Here is a 22,538-nt window from a genome sequence, read left to right as displayed (position 1 = left end):
GCGGTTCCCCCAAGTCGCTTCTTCCGGGGGCTGCTGCACTACTATAGCATTGAGCTGGAGCACCTCAACCCCAACGGAATCCAGCACATCGCGGCGTTCGTCGTGCTTTGGGAGGGATACCTGGGGATCGAGCCCAACTTCGCCCTGTGGAAGTACTTCTTCGCTGTCACTCTTCATCAGAGGACCGAGAAGAGAGGAAACCAGACGCGGACGATTCCGATGCTGATGGGGTGTGCCGGCATCCACCTCTGTGGCCATCGGCCCAAGGAGTATACATCGATGAAGACCCCGTCATCCCACAAAGGGTGGCATCAGCAGTGGCTCTATGTGAAGAACCGCCCCGATGTCCTCTTGACGGAGTTCACTGGCCGCGTCATCGTGGAGGCACCGGGAACGTGGACATATGGCCCTGTTGAGAAGGAGAAGAAGAATATCCGGGGTCTCCTCGAAGCCATCAACCTTCTGAAGGAGGAGGGCCTGACCGGGGCCGGAGTTGTTGGGGCGTACCACAGCACCGTCCTTGCGACGGGTGCAATTGCCGACGCCGAGATCGAGCAGCGTGTCCGGGATGCATTGGGTGACAGGGATGTCGTGTTCCCGGTGCCGGGGCACCCTCCGATGCGCCCGGACGAGGCCTATGTCCTGCTGGTTAGAAATTTGCACTCTCGTTCTTCTTTCCTGCATTTCCTGGTTTGCTATTCTGACGCGGAGTCTTCGAATCTGCAGGGTAACTTAAACCATGTCACAGCCTCCCGTCCACCGGTGCCAGAGGACGTGGTGCAGAGGCAGCGGAACCGCCTCCTCGACGAAGCACAGAAGAAGAGGAAGGACAAGGAGACGGTGAGGAAGAAAAAGAAAGCTGCAGCGGAGTTCTGAAGGCTGCGGAGGGGCCAGACACGGCAACGGATGAGGACGACGATGATGAGGATGATGAGGACGAAGAGCAGGGGGAGGGACCCGACTGGTTGGACCAGTTTCTGGCGGAGGAGTCCAGTGCGGGTGGCTGCTCGTGTTACTCGTACCAAGTCTGGAGTAGAGGCTACAAATAGGTGAGAGAGGGAAGCTGGTTCCCAGATCTCTGTGAGTCTTTCTCGTCTGGTGGTTCGGTTGGTTTGTACTTGGGTGAATTCGGGGTTCGGTCTCCGAGGGTCCCTTGCCCTCAGACCCCCTGGTCTCCTTTTATAGTGCAAGGAGGATACAGAGGTTACAAATGAGCCGGGAGTAAGGAAGGTAAACAGGTAGAAAGGTAAAAAGGGAAGCAAGTGGGGCTACTAGAGACGTCGTCTTCCCTTCTTGTCTCTGCGTCTTGTCGGTACTGCTACTAAGGGATAGGGGTTGCCGTTGGGTCCCATCGGTGACTCGGCGGTCGGTCACTGTAGCCGGACACGCGAGTCGTGCATGGCGGCCGACCACTGTAGCTGTGCAAGTTGGTGGTGACGACTGGCCACTGTGACTGTGCACGTCGCGGGTGATGGTCAACCACTGTAGCCATGCACCCTGACGGGGCGGCGTGGCTGACGTGCTCTTCTTGCTAGCCCACGTGGAAAACTAGGCGGTTTTCCCTCCTCCATTAGATGGTATGAGCGATGAGTGCCCTATGACAGATGTCACAGTGGGGTAGGACGGTGCAGGTGTAGCCCTGTGCAGTCGTGGCAGCAGTGCGCAGACCAACATTTTGACAGGTCATGTCGAGGAACGCGGGCGCCTCTCCATGTGTCAGAACTGTATCTGGAAGCTTGCGCGGGTCCCATCGGTTGGGTGAGCCCAGGGGGACTCACAGAGCCCGCGCTTCCGTCTGATGACCTGCTCGTACCTTCGGGTAGGCGGAGCTCTGTCAGGTGGGACCGGACACGTCCGACCGCTTGCGCTCAGGGTCGGGCGAGGCGGAGTCCTGCTTCGAGGGGTCGGGCGCGTCCGATCCGTTGGGCTCAGGGTCGGGCGAGGCGGAACTCCATCGGCTGAGACGAGGCGAGGCCTTGGGGGGTCGGGCACGTCCGACCCTGCGACCCTGAAGTCGGGCGAGGCGGAGCGGAGTGCCTCTGGGATGTGTTGTTAGCGGAGATTATGGGTATTAGGGGTGGGCCCTAGCCCTTGTATCCGTTAATTAGAGAGCGTAAGAAAATCGTTAATATTTCCCCCCGACACAAATGTTAAATTTAGTTAACCAAAATCCAGAAGGCAATCTAGATGAAGTGATTCAACTTCCATTGAGTCCTTGAATTAAAATTACACATGCTTCGAGAAGCCGATAAGTTATTTCTATCTTGAAATAATTATTTTAATTGGTTAATTTTCCAATCTGGCTAGCATATAAGAATATATGTGCCAGTAGGGAATGACACCAGTACATTTAAGTAAGGGTGTTGGTATACAAAAGTACCGCTACGTTTACTTCATCATTCGTGTTGGTTGTCTTTACCGTGCTAGCAATAATGTGTGCCTACGATAAGCTGAAAGGGAACTCACAGCAGCGATCAATTATACTGAGTATTGACGCTTATAACAATCTTGTACTTATTTGCAAAGGGTCATAGCAAAGGGTCATAGGATAAGATGTATTTATTGGCCAACAAGATGGTACCATACAACAGTTGTCATGCAAAGCACCATATCGAAAGAAGGTAACATCATGATGACCCCTTTGGAACTAGAAGGAAACAAACACAAAATAGATGGCACACTGGCCGGGATATGATACCCAGTTATTGAACAAAACAAAAAGGGCAGGTAGCATGGAGTAGTATCTGGAGATGAACACACATCTGAGTGTGTGTGGCATCAAGATCACCGACCTTAGTGGAATATAAAGAGAGACACAAACAAAGACGTACTACACAAGGCAGCTTTAAGTGGATACGATATCCAATTATTCAGCACAAGGACGATCTAGTTGCATGCATTTGCTTAAGCAACCACGGTGGCGCTGCCAACATGCACGCTGCAGAAGCTAGAGCAGGCTTGGTCGCAACTCTCAACGGCATCGTTCGCCTCTTCATTTCCCAGAGCTGATAAAATTATATATATATATAAATATATTAGATTATAGGATTCTAGCTGCCGCTAATTAATGATTATTGTTTTCTCCGTCTGAGCAAAAGGTGCTTACCAGCGTTGATGTTGTTGCACACAGACGACGCACACCCCAACTTGCAGAAGTTAAGCACATTAACTTCCTCTTCAATGCAAAACCAATACGTTTCATCAGATGGAAAATACATTAACGACTCAAATCACGAAGAAATCAAGTGAGATAAATTTATTATTTACCAGTGTCCGGGTCAAGGGTGAGGTGGTCGTTAGGGGGCTTGCATTTGTTCCCACTGATAATTTTGCAGCCTGACAGTTTTGCACACATTGAACGGGATGCACCCCCGAAACGGCAGGTATTGTAGATATTTCTTGCAGTGGTGGATGGGCAGCAGCTCTTAGCTTCCACTTGTATCTGCCCTATAACTAGACAGAGTAAGAGAACAGCGAGGATTAACTTCTTCATACCATTGCCGGCTAGTGCCATGTTCTTCATCATACTATGATTGTGTCTTGGCCAGGGAGAGAAGCTCGTGTGTAGTCGGATTAATTGTGAGCACAACAAGAGCTAGCATGGCATCTATTTATAGGCTAGGGACTGGACGAGCAGAGTAGAAGCGTCCGTACTTGTTTACCGTGGGCCAGACATTTCATGCGTGCCCTTCTGCACATGGGGGACCAATAACATTATTGAATACATGACGTCCTTCTACCGTGCGAAAATTTTATTGGGCGTGTCGCGTGTTGCTGCCCAATAGCGGTGAACCAATACGCGGCACTTCCTCCTCCACATGTTACTGCGCTCGCCCGTCGTTTTCAACCTTGGACCGCTGCCCTCTCTCCCACCCAGCCAGTTCCTCCATCTCGCCGACAAAACGGAGTGGTTAGGCCGTTAAGGGTTAGGGTTCGTGGTTGAGTTAGGGTTTCAGGGTTGGTTAGTGGTTAGTCAAGTGAGAAGTATTGTCTTAAGGGATTTGAAGTATTTTTGAATCACAGTATTTTACTCATGAAATGGATAATATTAACCATACGTTAGGGTGCCCTTGTCTACACGAACTGGCAGGTGAATGTCAAAAGCATACAGCACCTTGTGGAGGTTGCATGTGAACGTCAGTTAGTTCCAAGAACTCGAGGTGTAGGGTGTTTGGGAGGAGGGGGCTAAACTTTAGCCCTGTCACATCGGATGTTCGATACTAATTAGGAGGACTAACTATAAGTTAATTGCAAAACTAATTGCAGAACCCCTAGGCTAAATCGTGAGACGAATCTATTAAGCCTAATTAATCCATCATTAGTGAATGGTTACTGTAGCACCATATTATCAAATCATGGACTAATTTGGCTTAATAGATTCGTCTCGCGATTTAGCCTAGGGGTTGTGTAATTAGTTTTGTAATTAGTCTAAGTTTAATACTCCTAATTAGTATCCAAACATTCGAGGTGACGGGGGCTAAAATTTAACCCCCTCCTCCCGAACACCCCCAATACACCAGTGGAAATTATTGATGTGGGCTCAGTAATACTATAAGCCATATATCAGACCCTGTCGGCTGAGCCATTGAGTCTGCAGCTTGTCCGGTTGCGGGAACATACATGCATGCATCCACGTGATTATTGATGAGGCAACCCCATCGCCCCAGTCTTCTCACATGCAAATATGCAATCGCTTCATTTCATAGGTAAGTATGTAGTCTTCCTCAGGCGGCAATCAGCTTCATTGCTGGCCATTTCCGTGTCCCGTCCTGGTGATTATCCAATAAGCTCCACGAGTGCGCGAAGGAAATTCTTGAAGCAGCTTCACCTAAGTCAAATTGTCAATGAAGGAAATGATGGTGACTCGTAGCAGCATAGTGTTCGATTTCTTAACTGTCATATATATATAGCTAATGACTACTAGAGAACTAGCTTTGCATCCCCAAATTCATACCGCGCACAATTAGGACCGTTAATGATGCTAACAACAGTTCCAAGTCTAATAACCATCGCTCCTACATGCCAATTAGTACTGGTTGGTAACACCATCCGGCAGCAGGTACTAATATACAACACAATTTTTTAATTGGTTCATTCTATTCAAATAGCTAATAATATATTCTGTAATGTAGATGAACTAGCAATGGATGTACAACGCGGAACGATGTAGTTTTTGGATGTGTCTGAGGCCAAAAGCGGTCAGGTACCATGTGTTGTCCATGCATAGTCTGCACAGCAAGGCCTTGGTACGCATGCCGTGTATCACGTTTCGTGGTGTGGTCGGTTCACACATGCTAGCAGGCGCGGGTATTCTTCTGCATATTGTCACTATTTACTTGATGGTGTGGTCCCTGTAATTTGTCTCCCTTCTTGGCGCTTCCACGGCAACCAAGGCTATGTCGTGTATAGTGCATATTGTCACTATTTACTTGATGGTGTGGTTAATTACCAGGGGTATTGACTACTGTATTATCGGCTGTGTGTGCCCGTCCTGTAGCCAATAATTGTGATCATCATGTCACTCGTTGTTGTCTCTATGCCCCGTGCCTCTCTTCCATCGAAGCCCTTTTTCCAAAAGCTAATGTTCTGATATACATACATAATCGATCTCAATTTATTCTGTTTAGTTTTAAATCTTAATTTCTATACTTAAATATACATCAAGATATGGCTGGATTAGATGATGGCGAATGGACGGCGGCACTAATTGATAAATTGTTCGTCCCTTGCCGCATGGTAGCTCTTCTTGGTGTCACCCATGGCGATCAGACGGAAGTTGTGGTGGCATTTATTTAGAAGGATCGTTACATACCTTTGGCACATCCACCGTCTGCCATTTCAAGATCACCAAAGATGTTTATGCTCAAGGAGCGGAAGGCACGACCTTGTATGTCAAGCTTGATTCGTTAGAAGACATCTACAAGATGTATGGCCACCACTAGTGTTACTGAGACGAGTACGTGGACCTCAGATGAATCAAGAAGCTCAGTATTTAAAAGTCCTACGATGGTATCGAGTGGATCGGGGATTATTTTGATATTTTTCTGAATTTGTAATATATTAATGTGTGGATTATTTTGATTTTTTCGAACAATTGGTTATTGTGTTCTGTTAATTTGGATTTTTTTTAAATTTGTTAAATATCGTTAATTTGTGGATAAAACAATTTTTAAATGTATTAATCTTGTTATATATCATGTTTAAATTATCTTGATGTTTTCCTAGAAAAAATTGATGAACTTGATCTTTTTTTGAATAACAAGAAGATTCAATCGAGCTCCAAATAGAGCCGATTAGAATGTTAACTTATTCTTACCGCCTCGAATTAGGGCCGGTTAGAATATCAATTTATTCTAACCGGATCCGAATTTAGACGGTTAGAATATTATCTTATTCTAACAAGCCTAGACCTCTTATATATACTCGTCCACACCGCCACCTTAACCCTACCCACACCTCCACGTAGTCTAAACCCGCCGGCAGCAGCCTCCTCTTCGATTCCCATGCCACCTCCTCCTCCTTTACTCGCCAGGCTTTGGAGCGGGAGCTCACCAGCTGCTGTCGTTGCCTCCCCTTCCGCCATCACCTCCGTGTGCCGTGGTAGGGGTGTCAGAGGTACAGCCAGCGCGGTGATGGTGACGTAAGCGACGCCGCCAGTTGCATACTCCGGTGATGTAAGTGCCGAAGCATTATGAACGAATTGCTCTTTTACCAAGTTAGGCTTTTCGGTTCTGTTAGTTATCATCATGATGAACTACACTATGTTGTGTTATTTTAATTCAGCAGTTTTAGTTGATGCCTGAGCTACTGAGCTGGGTTTATATGTTTTGTCGATGTTGTTGTTTAATATGCTCTATTAAGTTCTATTGATGTTGATGTTTATGTGTTCTGTCATGTCGAAGTTTATCATCAAATGATGTATGTGTTCGGTTCTGTTCAGTTGATGTTTAAACTGCTTTGTCGTGTTGATGTATGTGTTGAACTATGTTCAGTTAATGTTTAATCTATTATGTTTAATTGATGATGAGAGTATTTTGTTGTTGTTACGAACGTCTAGCAGGTGCAAGTGCATATTCCTTTGTGTGCATCAGTTATTTGTGTAATTCGTTTATTACAATGCGGTACTAGTCATGGATCTGATGGATAGCAGAATTGGCAAACAATTTTTTCTGGCTGCCTTGACATTATTCTAACCAGGGCTAATCGATACAAGTAGTTATAGGTTAACAAATGTAGTGCCCTAGTTAGACACTGTTAGGACTATACCCAATACGCGTCGGCGTTAACAATCGCCAGTAGAATTAGGTACTAAATCATACAGGAGATCAACAAAAGCTGATTAGAATAATAACATATTCTAACCGGTGAAAAAGTCACTACTAGGAAAGTGGCTCAAGTACCGGTTAGGAACCTCCCTCTAATACTGGTTGTACATTCGAGACTAGCAATTCGGTACAAGAGGGGGTCCTTTAGAACCGGTTAAAATAACTAGTACTGAAAGGTGTTAAAAAATTAAAAGAAAATTGAAATCACCGACCGCACCCCCCACACCTCCCTCTCCCCCCCTGCCGGTGGACCCCGCCGCCCCTCCACCCGCCACTCTGCCTCCGCCTGCCCCACCGTCACTGCCGTCCGCCCGCCCGCCGCCCCGCCGCTCCGCCTCCACATCCATCCTGCCACTCCACCTCCGCCCTCCACCTCCACCCCATCCCGCCGCTCCACCCTGCCACGCCGCTATTCCCCACCCCATCCCGCTGCCCACCGTCGCCGCTCCGCATCCGCCCCACCACGACCTACCACACCACCCGTTGTTGCTGCCGCCACCTCAGCTCGCCCCACGTGTGGGAGGAGGAGGAGGAATGAGGAAGGGATAATGACTCAGAGGAGGAGGAGGGAGGAGAGAGGCAACACGTGGGGGGGGAGGGGTCCGCACGGGAGATTTTAGTTTCGGGTGGGGTTCCCACCCGATACTAAAAATCCCCCTTTAGTACCGGGAGAATCCTTCACCCAGTAACGAAGCCTTTAGTATCGGGTGGAGGCTCCACCCGGTACTAAAGGGTCTTCGGGGGATCCTAAATTTGGACCCGGTACTAATGCTAACATTAGTAAGCCTCAGGACAAGAGGTTATTTTTCTAGTAGTGAGTGTAACAGCACGTTTAGCAAGTTATTCCTAGCTGTTCTAGCACTGGCACCAATAATGTACCCTCATTTGTATCAGGGTCATGATAGGGGTCCCAGCACTGGCACGAATGAGGGTCGCTGTAGTAGTGCTGCCCTCAAAATATTATTGCGCCGGTTAGAATACTATCAGGCCGTCTCATATTTTTCAGATGTGAGAAGTATTGTATTATTGGGTTTCAAGTATTTTTGAATCAAAGGATTTTCTTTCATGAATAATATTAACCATATGTTAGGGTGCCCTTGTATACACCAAATGGCAGGGGAATGTCAAAAGCATAACAACAACTTGTGGATGTTGCATGTGAATGTTAGTTAGTTCCACTAGTAGAAAACTCGGTATTAGTCTTGGTTGATAGGCCTAAAATCTCTCTAAAAGGCATCCGGGATAAAATTTTTGAGACGGGGGAGATCTTTAGTCCTGGGTCGTTCAACCAGGACTAAAGGGGTGGTCATGCCAGGTGCGGCACGGGCCCCTTTAGTACAGGTTTATTTTTCCAACCGGGACTAAAGGGCAGACGCGCCTTTGTAGGCGCATGCACGTACGACTTAAAACTTTTTTTAATAAAATCAATCTAGTATTTATACAAATCAAACTAGTATTTACACAATTACTATATATACTAAAATTTGTCCAGGTCATTCCTAGGATCCTCCCGTCTAGGTGTTGCTCAGTGTGTCTAATGCTCGTCCGTTGTAATGATATTCTCCTTATGAATTTATCACCTCGTCCACCAGGAATCGTACAAGACCTTCACATATTGCTCCTATTCTGTCCTTCTCTAAGATGCTATGTTGAATACTCCACATCTGTAATTTGGAAATATGTGAATGTTACACGAATAGATAAATATAAGGAGCTAGAAAACAATTAACTATTAATAATTTTATTTTACGTACTTTCATCTTATGCGGCGTCGTCACGCCCTTGGATCCCTCAAAACTGTACAAGTGCTCACAAACGTAGTATCCACATATATTATTCTCTGGTTCCTGTCTTAAGCATTTCAGTGGGGAAAAAATCAAGTTATGAAATATTCATGTTATAGAATGTACAAACTGTGCAAAGTGTATATGTACTGGGAAGTCTGTTTTGAATGTTTGTTTTTCTTTGGATGGACCTTTGTGTTTCTTGAGGAATTGTTTCCATGCGCTGCAAATTAAAATAATGAATGATACAGTGTTAGGTGAAAATTTAGGAAACAAACTTTTGCATAGAGATAATGGTCCAGAATTATTACAAGTTTAGGATATCTTGAATGTCTTGGTAATCCGTTGGTGGTTTCCTCAACGAATCGAACACATGGACGTGGCTTCTATCAGTCTCAATTATTAGGAGGATCTAGTGGAAACTGCGTACGTAAATGTTCATATTAGAGCTAACTAACATTAATCAGGTAACGAAAAATAAAATGAAAATAGATGGTACCCACACTTACTCAAAGTTGTATAGCAGTAGTATGTAACTCCTGTAGTTTTGTTTGTCCAGGAAGTTGTATACCACCTCCAATGTTTTCTCTAGCTGCTTCCATATCTGCTTTTGGTTAACTAGGGATGGATCCATGAAACCAACATGGAATTAGCATCCTACATAAAATGGAAGACAAAGTTAGTAGGGCGACACACGGAAAAAAATAATGATACGAGCTAAAATTTACGTATAGATAAACATACACTTACAGAACCTAGGTGCTAATGAGAGAGACATCAAGGGCATCCTGATGGTACACTTCATATATATCCTTGAATTACATCTACACGACTTTCTCACCTTCGCCGAAAAAAATTATCAGTTTTTCCCCAAGACCGAACATTTCCCTCTCATTGGCAGACTGCTTCATGTACCATTCATGGAATTTGTACATCTATGTGGATAGCTTCTGTACCAACTCAGGTGTTACTAGAGGCTTGCCTAGCTCAAAGGTCCATTTCGGTACAACTGGCTCTGGAGCTAACATATCAACTTGCCCTAGACATTCAGCAAGGGACATACTTGTTTCTTGCATGAATCTCATGATATATGTGTTTGTTGATCCAAGAGCATTGCTACTATATTTTTAGCATCATTTTCTGGTAGATCCTCGAGGTGGGGGACAGTACCACTTGAAGATGACTTTCCTTTCCTTTTTTTCCTCTCATCAGCCTTGACTAACGCCCGGTCGTAGTTTGATAATTGTGGCATCATCTTCTTGGCTTCTTTTGACATCTTAATAAAAAATTATAATTTTCTTGGATCTACTGGCGGTGGCTCCATCTCCTTTCTTTTTCTTTCTTCGGTCCTTTTTCTAAATCACCCCCTGCATTCTTGTTTGACTGCCTTCCATCTTTCCGCATCAGTCATATCGGTCGCCGGCTTCTCAGTGGGTTTAGGCTTCTCTGCTTTCTTAGTTTGCTGACTTGGCTTGGAAGGCGGTGGTTGCGACTTCTTCAGTAGTGCTGCAGGTTCCTTACTCAATGCGGGTCTTAGTCCCGGCGATGGTGGGCAGGGAGGGGTGTTGTTGTCGTCGTCGCTCGTACCACCAGGATGTGCTGGAGATGGAGACTGTGATCGAGCAGGAAGCGACGGTCTCGGTGGTGACGATAGTCCTGGAGCTGGAAGTGCTAGAGATGATAGTCCCGAGGGCCAATGTGAGCTCATCATTCTCTCTATCCACCTTGAACCTCCCAACTTTAGCATCTTCAATGTTCCTGATAAGCCTTCCGGCCTTCTGACGTATAGTTTTATTGAAGACCAATGTCGCATCCTCTTGGCTCAGATTGCCTTCATGAGCGTAATACCAATTTTTCAACCGATCAGGCCAGTCAAGAGTTGCTGGTACGATACCCCGATCGATCAGGTCTTGTTCCATGTTGCGCCATCTGGGAATTGCAGTGCTGTAACCACCTCGCCCTAGATGATGATGGTACTCCTTGCTAGCATTGGCAACATTGATGCGAACCTTACTCGCACCACCTTCGCTCATCTTGTATTCAACAAATGACTCCCAGTGGTCCCTTAACTTTGGCCACTTATCGAAACCCGGAGTTCGACCCTTCTCGATGAAGTTGGCATCCAACATCTTCTTGAATGTCTGGAATTCGGTGACCATCTTCTTCAGCATCCACGCTTTCACATCTTTTTCAACATATCCTTTGGGAAATGTGAAGTGTTTCTTGATATTTGCCCACATCATATCCTTTTGTATATCCGGGGGCACGTATAGATCATTTCTTTTGCCCTTACATTCCCTAATGCTGATGGGCACGTTGTCCCTCATGATTGTCTCGGTTTGACTCACGTATTTTCTTGCCACATGTTCGGGAGCAACCGGCATGCCCTCTTTTGTGAGTTCCGTGATGTGAAGCCTTCCCTGCATTATCTTTGTAAGAACTCAGGGCTTATTTTGGTTCATTGATCTAGAGGGCTAACGGTTCAAGATTCGTTAATTAGTACATAGTAATAATGAATATGAAATTATAGATAGGGTAAAATAATGGAAATGATATATACCTCACCAGAACCTTCCGTCATGGCAAGGTTTTGCTCGGGCTTAGGCTCGGGCTCTTCATTGCCATCACCGGACATGTTGAGGAACATGTCCGCCTGGCTGCCCTCTTCGTCGCTGTACGTTACGGGCAGGTTGTAGCCACTACCACTAGCAATAATCTGCTCCATTAAATACCTTGCATGCTCCTCATTTGCCATCACTAACAACCATGAAATCATAGATATATGTACGTTAAGGTATATATATACAACACCTCTAACAAACTTCTTGAATGAAATTTACATGAAAACTTACAAGAAATTTCCATGAATGTTTTGAATGAATCTTACATGGATGTCTTGAATGAAACCTATGTGTATCACGTTTTCTCTACCTCCTTGTTAGCTTGGTCAGCCTCTTTCATTATTTGTGGCAATACTCATGGATTTTATGGGGAAGAAAACAGATCACTACAGACAAGCTAACAGGTTCCGGGTATTCTTGTGCGTGCTGTCACTACTCACTTGATGGTGGTCCATGTACCCGTCTCTCTTCTTGATGTTTTCATGGTACGGTGTTGGTATATTATTTATAGTGATTCTGGAACCTCTAAAGTGGCTAAATTATTGTTTGTGGTAACTAGATGCTCAAGGTATGGTAATGGTAACTAAGTGTTCATGGTACAGTAAAATGCAATGTTTTTAATGCGGTTACCCAAACCTTGACCCCTTTCTTTGTCTTACATTTGGGTCTAGTAATTCAATGTGTTTAGTCCTCAACTGGTGCATTCGGACTCTTCCACATGCGGATGTGCTTATTGTAACTAATATTTTTATGGTATATGGTAAACTATGCTATTAACTTGTAGTCACTTGGGATGCTTTAAAATGGCAACAACAGCACCTTGTAGAGCTTGCATCACTCGTAAGAAACCCACATTAGCGACGGCTCTAAACCTCATTACTGATGGTAGATTTTTGCGTTACTAAATTATATCATAACTAATGCTACAAAATTAGTGATGCATTTTAATTACCCTTCACCAATAACTCTCACAGTGACATGTTTTTTTAAAACACGTCACCAATGATTTGCCATTGAGATAACGCATTTAACATGTCACCAATGACAAGTCATTCATAACGTGTGTTGCTAAAAACACGTCACTATTGAGGATAAGTGGGATGAGATTTAAACCAAAACACGTCACTACCAAGGGTTATTAGTGACGGGATTTAAACCTAAACACGTCGCTATTGAGGATCATTGGTGACGGCATTTAAATCAAAATTTGTCGCTATTGAGGGTCATTGGTGTTTCGGGATGATCTAAAGTGGCTAAATGTTAGTGTTAACTAGGTGCTCCCGGCATGGTAACTAAGTGTTCATGGAACAGTAAATTCAAATGTTTTTCATGTGGCTACCTAAACATTGCCCCCTGTCTTTTTCTAGTAATTCAATGTACCTGGTCCTCAACCGGTGCTTTTGGACTCCTGCGACATGTTATGCTCTTATTTTAGCTAACATATAATGGTATACGGTATATGGTAAACTATATTATTTATAGTCCTTTGGGATGCTCTAAAATATGGCAACAACAGCACCTTGTAGAGTTTGTCTGTGAATCAATGTCAGTTAGTTCCAAGACATATTATGTAGGTTCTTCAGCAAAGTCAGCAGAGAGAATAATACTTCAGATATCAGGGCAGAGAGAATAATACTTCAGATAAAGTTAGTGCAAGCGGCTAGAGGAATACAACTTTATGGAGCCAGGTCAGCAGCAGCAGCAGCATTGAGTGTTATTCCTTGAACAATAGAATGATATCAGGGCTAATATCCACGGCAAGGTAGGCAGGCCGTGTATCACGTTTCATCTACCTCCTTGCTAGCTTGGTCTGCACCTCTATGACATCTTCTCTTGGGGTATCCACGACAAGGTAGGCAGATCGTGTATCACGTTTCGTCTACCTCCTTGCAAGATTGGTCTGCCTCCCTATGACATGTTTTTATATTTTTCTGCATCCTGTCCTCACTAGATGGTGTTCATGAAGACATGTCCACAGTGTTGGCTCAACAATTCATGGACCACGTGGATGGATGCAGTTTCAATCGTACAACTACTCTACTGTTTTCTATATTGTGCTCTACACGTACCAAAAATGTTCCGTTTCATTAGGACATTCTTTGATCAAGATTACTCTTTTTACAATTCACCGTCCTGTCTAGGATATCATGTCTAGGTGATAATCATGCTTCATACCATTCGATGGTCTCGATGGTCCATTATCTGCCACACTCACATGCAATTGTGCTTCATTAGTCTACGCTGCATTTCAGAGGTGAATATCATATCATGTCTTCCTCTGTCATGGCTAGCAATCTCCGTGTCCTGATCGATAGAGACTGCCTCCTCTTATTTTAATTTCAGGCCTGCTCTGGAGATTTTCACTGCATCTGTCTCTGTTCTTGTCGTTTTCATGGTACGGTGTAAGGTACAGAATTTATAGGGATTCAGGATGATCTAAAGTGGTTAAATGTTTGTGGTGACTAAGTGCTCACGGCATGGTAATTGTAACTAAGTGTTCAGTAAAATCCAACATTTTTCATGCGGTTACCCAAAACCTTGTCCGATAACTTTTTCTAGTAATTCAATGTGCCTGGTCCTAAACCGGTGCATTCGGACTCTTCCGTGTATGCTCTTATTTTAACTCAGATTTTGTAGTATATGGTAAACTATGGATTTTGTAGTGATTTGGGATGCTCGATAATGGCAAAGTGTTTGTTGTAACTAAGTGCTCATGGCATGGCTAACTCAATACCTCGACCTACTACATACCATGTGTCATGACTAGTACACTACTCATGAAGACATGTCCATAGTGATGGCTCAATAATTAATGGACCACGTGTCAATCGTACAGCTACCCTACTGTTTTCTATATTGTGCTCTACACGAACCAGAAGTGTTCCGTTTCATTAGGACATTGTTTTACTCTATTTACAATCTACTCATTTGATAGGTATTGTCTTAAGGGATTTGAATTATTTTTGAATCATAGTATTTTACTCATGAAATGGATGATATTAACCTCTGTTAGGGTGCTCTTGTCTCGTTTAGTACCGGGTGAAATAGCCGGTACTAAAGGGTACATATTAGCATCGGTTAGTGTTAACAGCTGGTACGCTGGTTGGTGCTCGTTATTAATGACACCCTTTATCCCTATTTATCTTAAATAATAACATTAATTTAATACCTAGACTATTGATCATACCTAATAATTGGGCTGTTTTCACAAATGTATTGTATTTTGGAGGATATTCTATTTTTTTTGGAAATTAGACTATAATGGACTATAATTGGACAAAGCCCTCAATAAGCGTCGACTCAGAGAAAGATGAAGGCCAATGGGCCCAGAGAGGGCCTGGGCCAATCAACCTATAGAGCCCAGGCTGATCGGCCTAGGGTCCTCAGGAGCCCAATGGTGCTCATTCTTGGCGAGCAATCCTCCATGATGCCTTAGGGCCTAAGTCTCAAAAGATATGGCAAGATGATTTTGGAATCAAAGTGAATCAAGCGACGATTTGGAAGGTTATCAAGAGGCATTCTTATCCCGAAGCTATTGATATATAAGGTCCACATGCAAGTGAAAAGAAAACTTCAGAACACCTGAGATTACTCGGAAACGAAGGGGACGTGAGGAGCCATAAGGAAGAGCCTGTCCAATCGGCCTGGACCGCCTAGGCCAACATGTCAGTTAGTTCCGAGGCATAGTATGTAGGTGCTTCCCCAACGATACTTCGGAAAATTATTGAGGTGGCACAATATTTCTGGTCATATATACTGTAGATCAGCAGATGCCAATGTTATATCAGAGCATGTGGGCTGACCAAATAGCTTCGTACCATATTGAGTCTGCAGCTTGTCTGGTTGCGCGAATTATTGATGAGGCAACCCCATCGCCCCTGTCTTCGATCTCGATGGTCGATTATTGCAATCACTGTCCTGTATAAATATCTGCCACACTCACATGCAATTGTGCTTCATTAGCCTACGCTTCATTTCAGAGGTGAATATCATGTACGTCATCCTCTGTCATCGCTAGCCATCTCCGTGTCCTGCCCAGTTAATAATCCATCATGCTACACGACAGCACGAACGACATGAGGACTAGGACTAGCATAGTGCTGTACAGTTTCGAGACTGTCATGATCGATAGTGACTGCCTCTTATTTTAACTTCAGGCCTGCTCTGGAGATTTTCACCGCGAGGTAAAATAAATTTGCACACCACCCTTCTGGAGCAGTAGTATGTATTCCATGATTGTTGATAGGAGTTGCATGGCAATGAAGATTGCCATGTTACATATGTCATTATTTATGCATGGTCCCTTTTCCTTATATCCATCAGTCCCTCCCTGGCATTCATATGTACTCATCCAAAGATGACCTGTATACTAGTCCAAGCATATTAATCATGCGTGTCCATATCCTAAAAATGTGTTGCACGTTTCTATAGTATGGAGAAATACTTGTAAGAGATGACAAGAGGAAATAATCAATAATGGATTAGACATACAAGTGTACCATGTATCTTTTTGAATGGCTCGCGTGACATTGAAGTAGGTAGTCATATGGAAATATAGAAGAGTCTGGAAATAGTATGACCCCTGTACAAATGCATTCATCCTCCCACATTCCTAATATCATATCTTGTCTGTTGACTCTCAGCTAGTCATCTTTAACATTTCTTAAATTTTGTTGGAATTCAAAATATATATTTGCAAGATTGTTTTGCCCCCTGCAAAGTAAGGATTTTAGTCTCGGTTTCACGGTACCGATTGCAACATCTGATACTGAAGGTACTAAAGGTGCATTCTCCGTTGCTGGAGGGAAGATTGAGGATTTGGTGGCAGAAGGAACAGGCTGAGCCATCATCGTCGACTGAGGATCTTGTTGGTGCAGTGGCATGCGTGGAGATGGAATTTTCTGCACAGGTTATGTATCTGCTTGTTCATTGAACGGCAATAAAATATCTGAAGAAAACCCCATCGAGGCGCATTAGTACATACGACTACAACTTAGGAACCACCTACTATTTGTTGGTTGTCCCAAATATCTGGTCGTTGATGGCCTGAATGCCAGTTAGTTCCGAGGCGCAGTACGTATGTTTTTCCACAGCGATACTCCAGCGAACTGAGTAACCATATATATGCTGCGGAGAAAAAATTATTGACGTGGGCTTAATAATACTGCAGCCATATATAAAAATTGTTGATGAGGCAACCCCATCGCTCCAGTCTTCTTGATGGTTGATTGCAACAGCGTCCTGCATAATTATCAGCCACAATCACATGCAATGCTTCACCTATGTATCCTGTCTAGGTGATAATCCAATATGCTGCACGACTGCACGAAGTAAATTCTTGAAGCAGCTTCAACTATGTCAACGAAGGACATGCAATTTCTAGACTATCATAGAGATATATGTAACAAATCACAACTAGAGAACTAGCTTTCCATCCCCAAATTCATAGAGAACAAGCTTTGCTAACATCAGTACTGAATCGCCCCTGGAGAAGTACTCGTCGGCAACACCATCCGGCAGCCGGTACTAATATACTACTACTAGAGAAGAGACTATCACAGTCGTCCTATCACTGTCGGTTTTCATCGAAACCAGCGGATTTTTAACCGCCGGATTTTTATATGATCCGATGGTGAAAATTGAAACCAGCAGTGATAATAAAACATCACCACCGGTTCAAATTAAATTATGAGCCGGCACCGAATGGTACTACGGACCAGCGGTGATAATAAAGCTGGGGTCTCGAATCCGAAATATTTACTTAATCCAGTTGAATGCACTGCGCCCTCCGGCCCCTCTACCTTCCATCCCACCAGCCCGGCCCCACCCCACATGCGCTCTCTCCCCACATGCCCCCCTCTCCCCCCCCGCTCTCTCCCTCTAGATCTCTACCTTCCGCCATATCCTTCCATCTCCACCTCCCAAAATCTCTCCCTTCCTCCCGGATCTTGCCCTCCTCCTGCCCCGCCCCTCCCCCTCCACTCGCCCCTCATTCGCGGCTGCAAAGAGCAGCAGTAGGGCAAGGAGCAGCGATGACCGATGTGGGGGTGAGGAACGGTGGCCGGTGACATGGGGCGTCGCGGCCGGTAAGATGGCGAGGTGCGGCTGTGGTGTGGGGTGAGGCGCGGTGGGCCGAGGAGCAACAGCGGCGTTGTAGGACGAGGTGCGTGGCCTCACCTCCCTCCTCCTCTCTCTCTCTAGGCTAGGGTGGTTGGTGGTGCGAGGGCCCCGGTGGATGCATCGGGAGGGTGGCCGGCCAGACGAGGGGGGCCAGGCATGAGGGCATCGGCAGGGGGTCGCGATGGAGGCGAGGCGGTAGGGACGAGGGCCGGAACCATGCTCGGCCAGCAAAGAGGAAGGGCGGCCGGCGGGGATGATGGGAGGCGCGGCCGGCCGGGTCGCGGGGTACGCTGGGTGGGGTCCCATTTTTTTAATGGCCATCACTGCTGGTTCAAGCTCCATTGGTGAAGGGGATGCCCATCACTGCCGACCCTTCACTAACGATGCCCAAAACCGACAGTGATGATTGTTGGTATATTTAATGGTCATGAATAATTCCGCAAGCACATGGATATACCGTTGTAGCATTTCACCTAGGATTATTCCAGGGTATCGTATTTCCCAAAAGAAGGCGGGTAGGTCAAAATAGTTTACTATGCATATGAGTATATCATAGGATGAGTAGATATATTACACAAGACAGGATTAAGGATAATGATAAGATGGGTAGTGTTACACACACAGAAGAATCATCTCAAGATAACTAAGCTACGGAGAATGGACTAGGAGTTAGCTCTAGGTTCATATATACATCCTATATACTACACAGATCATATCAGCGTAAACATAGACACACAGTGTATATGACCTAGTTCTATGCACCAAGGTACTATAGCGAGACAATACCCTATCGGTCTACCGGTGTAGTTACTGCTAATTTACGAACTTCTATGGCGTACTTGAATGTGGGGGGATTACGAAGGACGGACAGGGCTGTCACTAGCTGCTGCCTACTCTTAGAAACCCGTGGGGAAAACCCATATCCAACGATGCTAAACAACCCAACCATCACTCTTGCATTTTTAACAACACTCCAGCTGTCCCGAGCTATTGTGACTAGGGTTGGAGCCACCAAAAACATGGCTATTGAACCAATGCCATGGTATAGATCGACTAGCCTATACATGGTATGTATACACAACAAGTATATACTGTAGCAAGGTCTAAAGGCACACATGAGAGCATATAAGCCTATACTACGGCAGCAAGGGTATATGACTAGCATACGAGCATATAAGCCGAGCATATCAATAGAGCAAGGCTATTAGACTAACTCATGCATATAAGAACTAAGCATAAAGTCAATATGGGAAATAACGATACAAGAGACATATGCTTAACTCCAAGTGGACTTGGAACCTTGAGCAGAGCTACTCTAGCCTAACTCCATAAACATGGAAACTAAAGAGGGAGAGAGTGATTAAACTTGTGGTGTGTGTTGGACTGGAGAGCACACCCCTCTATGTATAGGTCCATAGAGGTGGTTTACAGGAGGAATATTTGGGGGAATCTCCTCTAACCGATGTAGGGACACCATCAACCACCGCCACGCACCAGCTAGGGATGAGGGGAGCTAGAGATGATTCAGCCGAACCCCTCCTGGCCCCACTCACAACCTTCTTCTTGGTAGACATCCAGGTGGGTCCTAATCATGGTTGTGGGTGCTACCCACCTTGGTAAGACAGTTTGATGCGGTTTGTGGGCCCATGGATCCGTGTGCTGCCCTTGTGGCTATCTCTCATTGGTCGGAGTTATGTTTCTTCGCCATGGGAGTGTGTTTTCTCCTTCTTTTTGTATTATTTCACCCACACCCAAATAATCTCCAAGGACATGTGGAACTACATTGTTCAAAACCAAATATGTGTGTAAGAAATGCCAATTCTCCATTATTCTTGAGAATATTGACCGTCATATTTGGTACTTAACGACCATCAACAATGATGTTTCTGGATCCGGCAGTGATAGGGCTTTCTATAGTAGAGTTAACACATTACTTTTAAATTGGTTCATTTTATTCAAATAGTTAATACTACTTTATGTAATGTAATGCAGATGAACCGGCAATGCATATACGATATGGAATGACGCTTCAAGTAGTTTATTGGTGGCCTACATGATTCTTTTGATGTGACCGAGGCCAACATGTGGTCGGGTAGCTTGTCCATGCATAGTCTGCCCAGCAAGGTACGCATGGTGTGTATCATGTTTGGTCTACCTCCTTGGTAGCTTGGTCTACATCTATGACATATTTTTAGCAAGCAGTCTCTTTCAATTCTTTCTGGCAATATTCACGGTAGAGAAAGGACCTTCTATCTTAGTCGTTTTTGGACTCGGGACTAAAGGAGTTGTTAGTTCCGCGTCCAAAAACCAACTATAATGGGGGCTCTTTAGTCCCGGTTAGTAATATCAACCCATACTAAAGAGCCCCCTTTAGTTCCAGTTCTAACGGCTAGAAATAGCTAGAAACACTTATTTAACCAACAGCAGATATGGGATCAACCAAAGTCTACATTGGACCACATATACAAATTCTTGGAGTAACAGAATTACAAGCATTACATACTACTGCCCGACAACTTTAAGTAAGTGTGGGTACGGTCTATTTTCGATTTCCTTTCCTAACCTAATTAACCTTAGGTAGTTCTAATATGAATACACAGTTTCCACTGGGTTCTCCTTATAATTATCATTGATAGAAGCAAGGTTATTGTCTTCGAATCATTGAGGAAATCAAAGGAAGATTACAAGGTGTTGACACAAAATCCTAACGGTGGAGGACCCTGCATCAGCACATGAGAACCTGGGAGATCTGCTTAACTCCAGTGCAGAATCCAAATCGGCACGCGTGGTGTGCGCGGGCGTGCCAGTCAGTTTGACCATTCAACTGACAAGGAGATGATAGTCGTTGTGATGTCCGAGGCAACCAACCGATTAGGCCGATATAATCCTAGCACAGTAGCGATAATGGTGCAACAAAATAAATCATGACAAATATATCGGCTGTGAAGCCGATTCCAGTACCTTGATGAATGTGAGTGATTCATCGGCCATCCAGCCGATTTAATATAATTTACAATAACTATCAATTAGACGGTCGATTGAAAATATGATGCTGTTGAGTTGTTGCCCCGCCATAGCTAGAGCCACAAGCCGATGAGATCTAAACTAACATCACCACCAATATCTCTAGGTGAAACAACAACAATGTGCCCGGTAGTTGCAGTTTAGAAATATTTTGCAGGACGTTAATCTAAACCCGGCTAGCCGATGGATCCAATCACAACGGAACTTACTCCCAACAACACTCGAAGGATAGCCAAGATCAAGATGCAACATTGTAACATCCGTGAAATCACCACCCTAAAATCACCCGTTAAAAAAAACCGTCTTTAAAACCTTTTTACCGCTATGCTCCCGGAATTCCAAAATCTTTCCGGCGATTTCGCCGTCCCGGCACCCATGCCGACCCGTACCTTTTTATCTGTGCCCGTAAATCTCGCCGCGTGCCGTCGTCAGACCGCCGCGCGCGTGCCCCGACCGCGTGCCGCAATCGCCGCCGGTTCCTCTCTTTTCCTTCACTTTTTCCCTCCCCTTTTCCTTTTTTTTTCTTTTCCTTCTTCTTCTTCCTCCTTCTTCTTCCTCCTTCTTCTTTCTTCTTCCTCCTTCTCTCTCTCCTTCTCCTTCTTCCTCCTAGTGCCGCACGTCCGGCCCCAACGCCTTAACTCCACCGCACCCCACCTCCACTGGCGCCATCCCGCCTGGCCCTCCCGGGACTCGCGCCGCCCGGCGTCTCCCCTCGGGCCGAGCGCCAGCCAACCGGCCCCGGCCCCCTGGGCCGCCCCCTCCCGGCCCCGCCGGCCCCTCCGCCCGGTCCGGCCCCGCCAGCCACTCCGCCCCGGACGCCGCCGGACCTGGCCCCCGTCCCTTGCCGTGCCGCCGCTGCGACGCCACCTCCCAGCGACCACACCACCGGCTCGGCCCGCCCGGCCCCTACCTCCGCCGTACGCCGCCGGACCCAGTCCCCCACCCTTCCCGCCGGTTAGCACGCCACCGCCGGCCTATAAAAGGAGGGGCGCCTCGGCCATCTCCTCCACACACCGCCACCACCACCCGGTTACCCGCACCGAGCCCCGCCGCCGCCACATAGCGCCGCCACCACCCGAGCCCCTCCGCCTGGACGCCGCCTCCACCCGACCACCGCCGGCCACCCCATTTCCCGCTCCGAAACTCCAAGGTAAGGGGCCAAATGGAGCTCCCTTCCACCGCCGCCCCGGCCCATGGCTCGCCACCGGCGAAGCCCCGCCGGCCGGCCGCCGCCGGACCCCCAACTCCCCACTCTCTTTCTCCCTGGAAGAAGAGGAGATAAAAGCTCTCCAATTCTGATCCGACCCCCAAGTTTCCCCAATTTACACATAGGTCCTTCCACCTCTCTCAAAGGCTATTTCGCAGATCGCCCCCTCCACCCCCAAAAGTATTCGCAAATAAGTCCCTGGTTTATTACAAATCAGCCCTAAACCTCCGTTTAAGGCCCTAATTCATGTTTAACCTGTCATTTCATGTGCCAAACTTCCTCCAATTTATCCCAAATTTCACCACGTCATCCTCCGGAATGCTTTTGCCGATCCATATCCAAATTTCCCAAAAATAATCTTTCTACCTATTTTTCGTTCACGTTTTCTGTTCGGAGCTCACGGTTAAAAACCAATCTTTCTTTTATTTATTTGTGTGTCCGTTTGCGTGTGCCGTAG

General features: G+C 45.7%; 1 long non-coding RNA gene across 1 annotated transcript; it reads left to right on the top strand.

The window, feature by feature from the left end:
* Positions 1-14,982: 14,982 nt before the first annotated feature.
* Positions 14,983-16,931, top strand: LOC117860388 (uncharacterized). The gene is made up of 2 exons (XR_004641480.2): positions 14,983-15,914; positions 16,505-16,931. It is a non-coding gene; the product is annotated as an uncharacterized lncRNA (long non-coding RNA).
* Positions 16,932-22,538: the final 5,607 nt, after the last annotated feature.

This window comes from Setaria viridis, chromosome 6 (genome assembly GCF_005286985.2).
Source record: "Setaria viridis chromosome 6, Setaria_viridis_v4.0, whole genome shotgun sequence".
Classification (NCBI taxonomy): Eukaryota; Viridiplantae; Streptophyta; class Magnoliopsida; order Poales; family Poaceae; genus Setaria; species Setaria viridis.
This window is presented reverse-complemented; position numbering and strand designations above follow the sequence as displayed.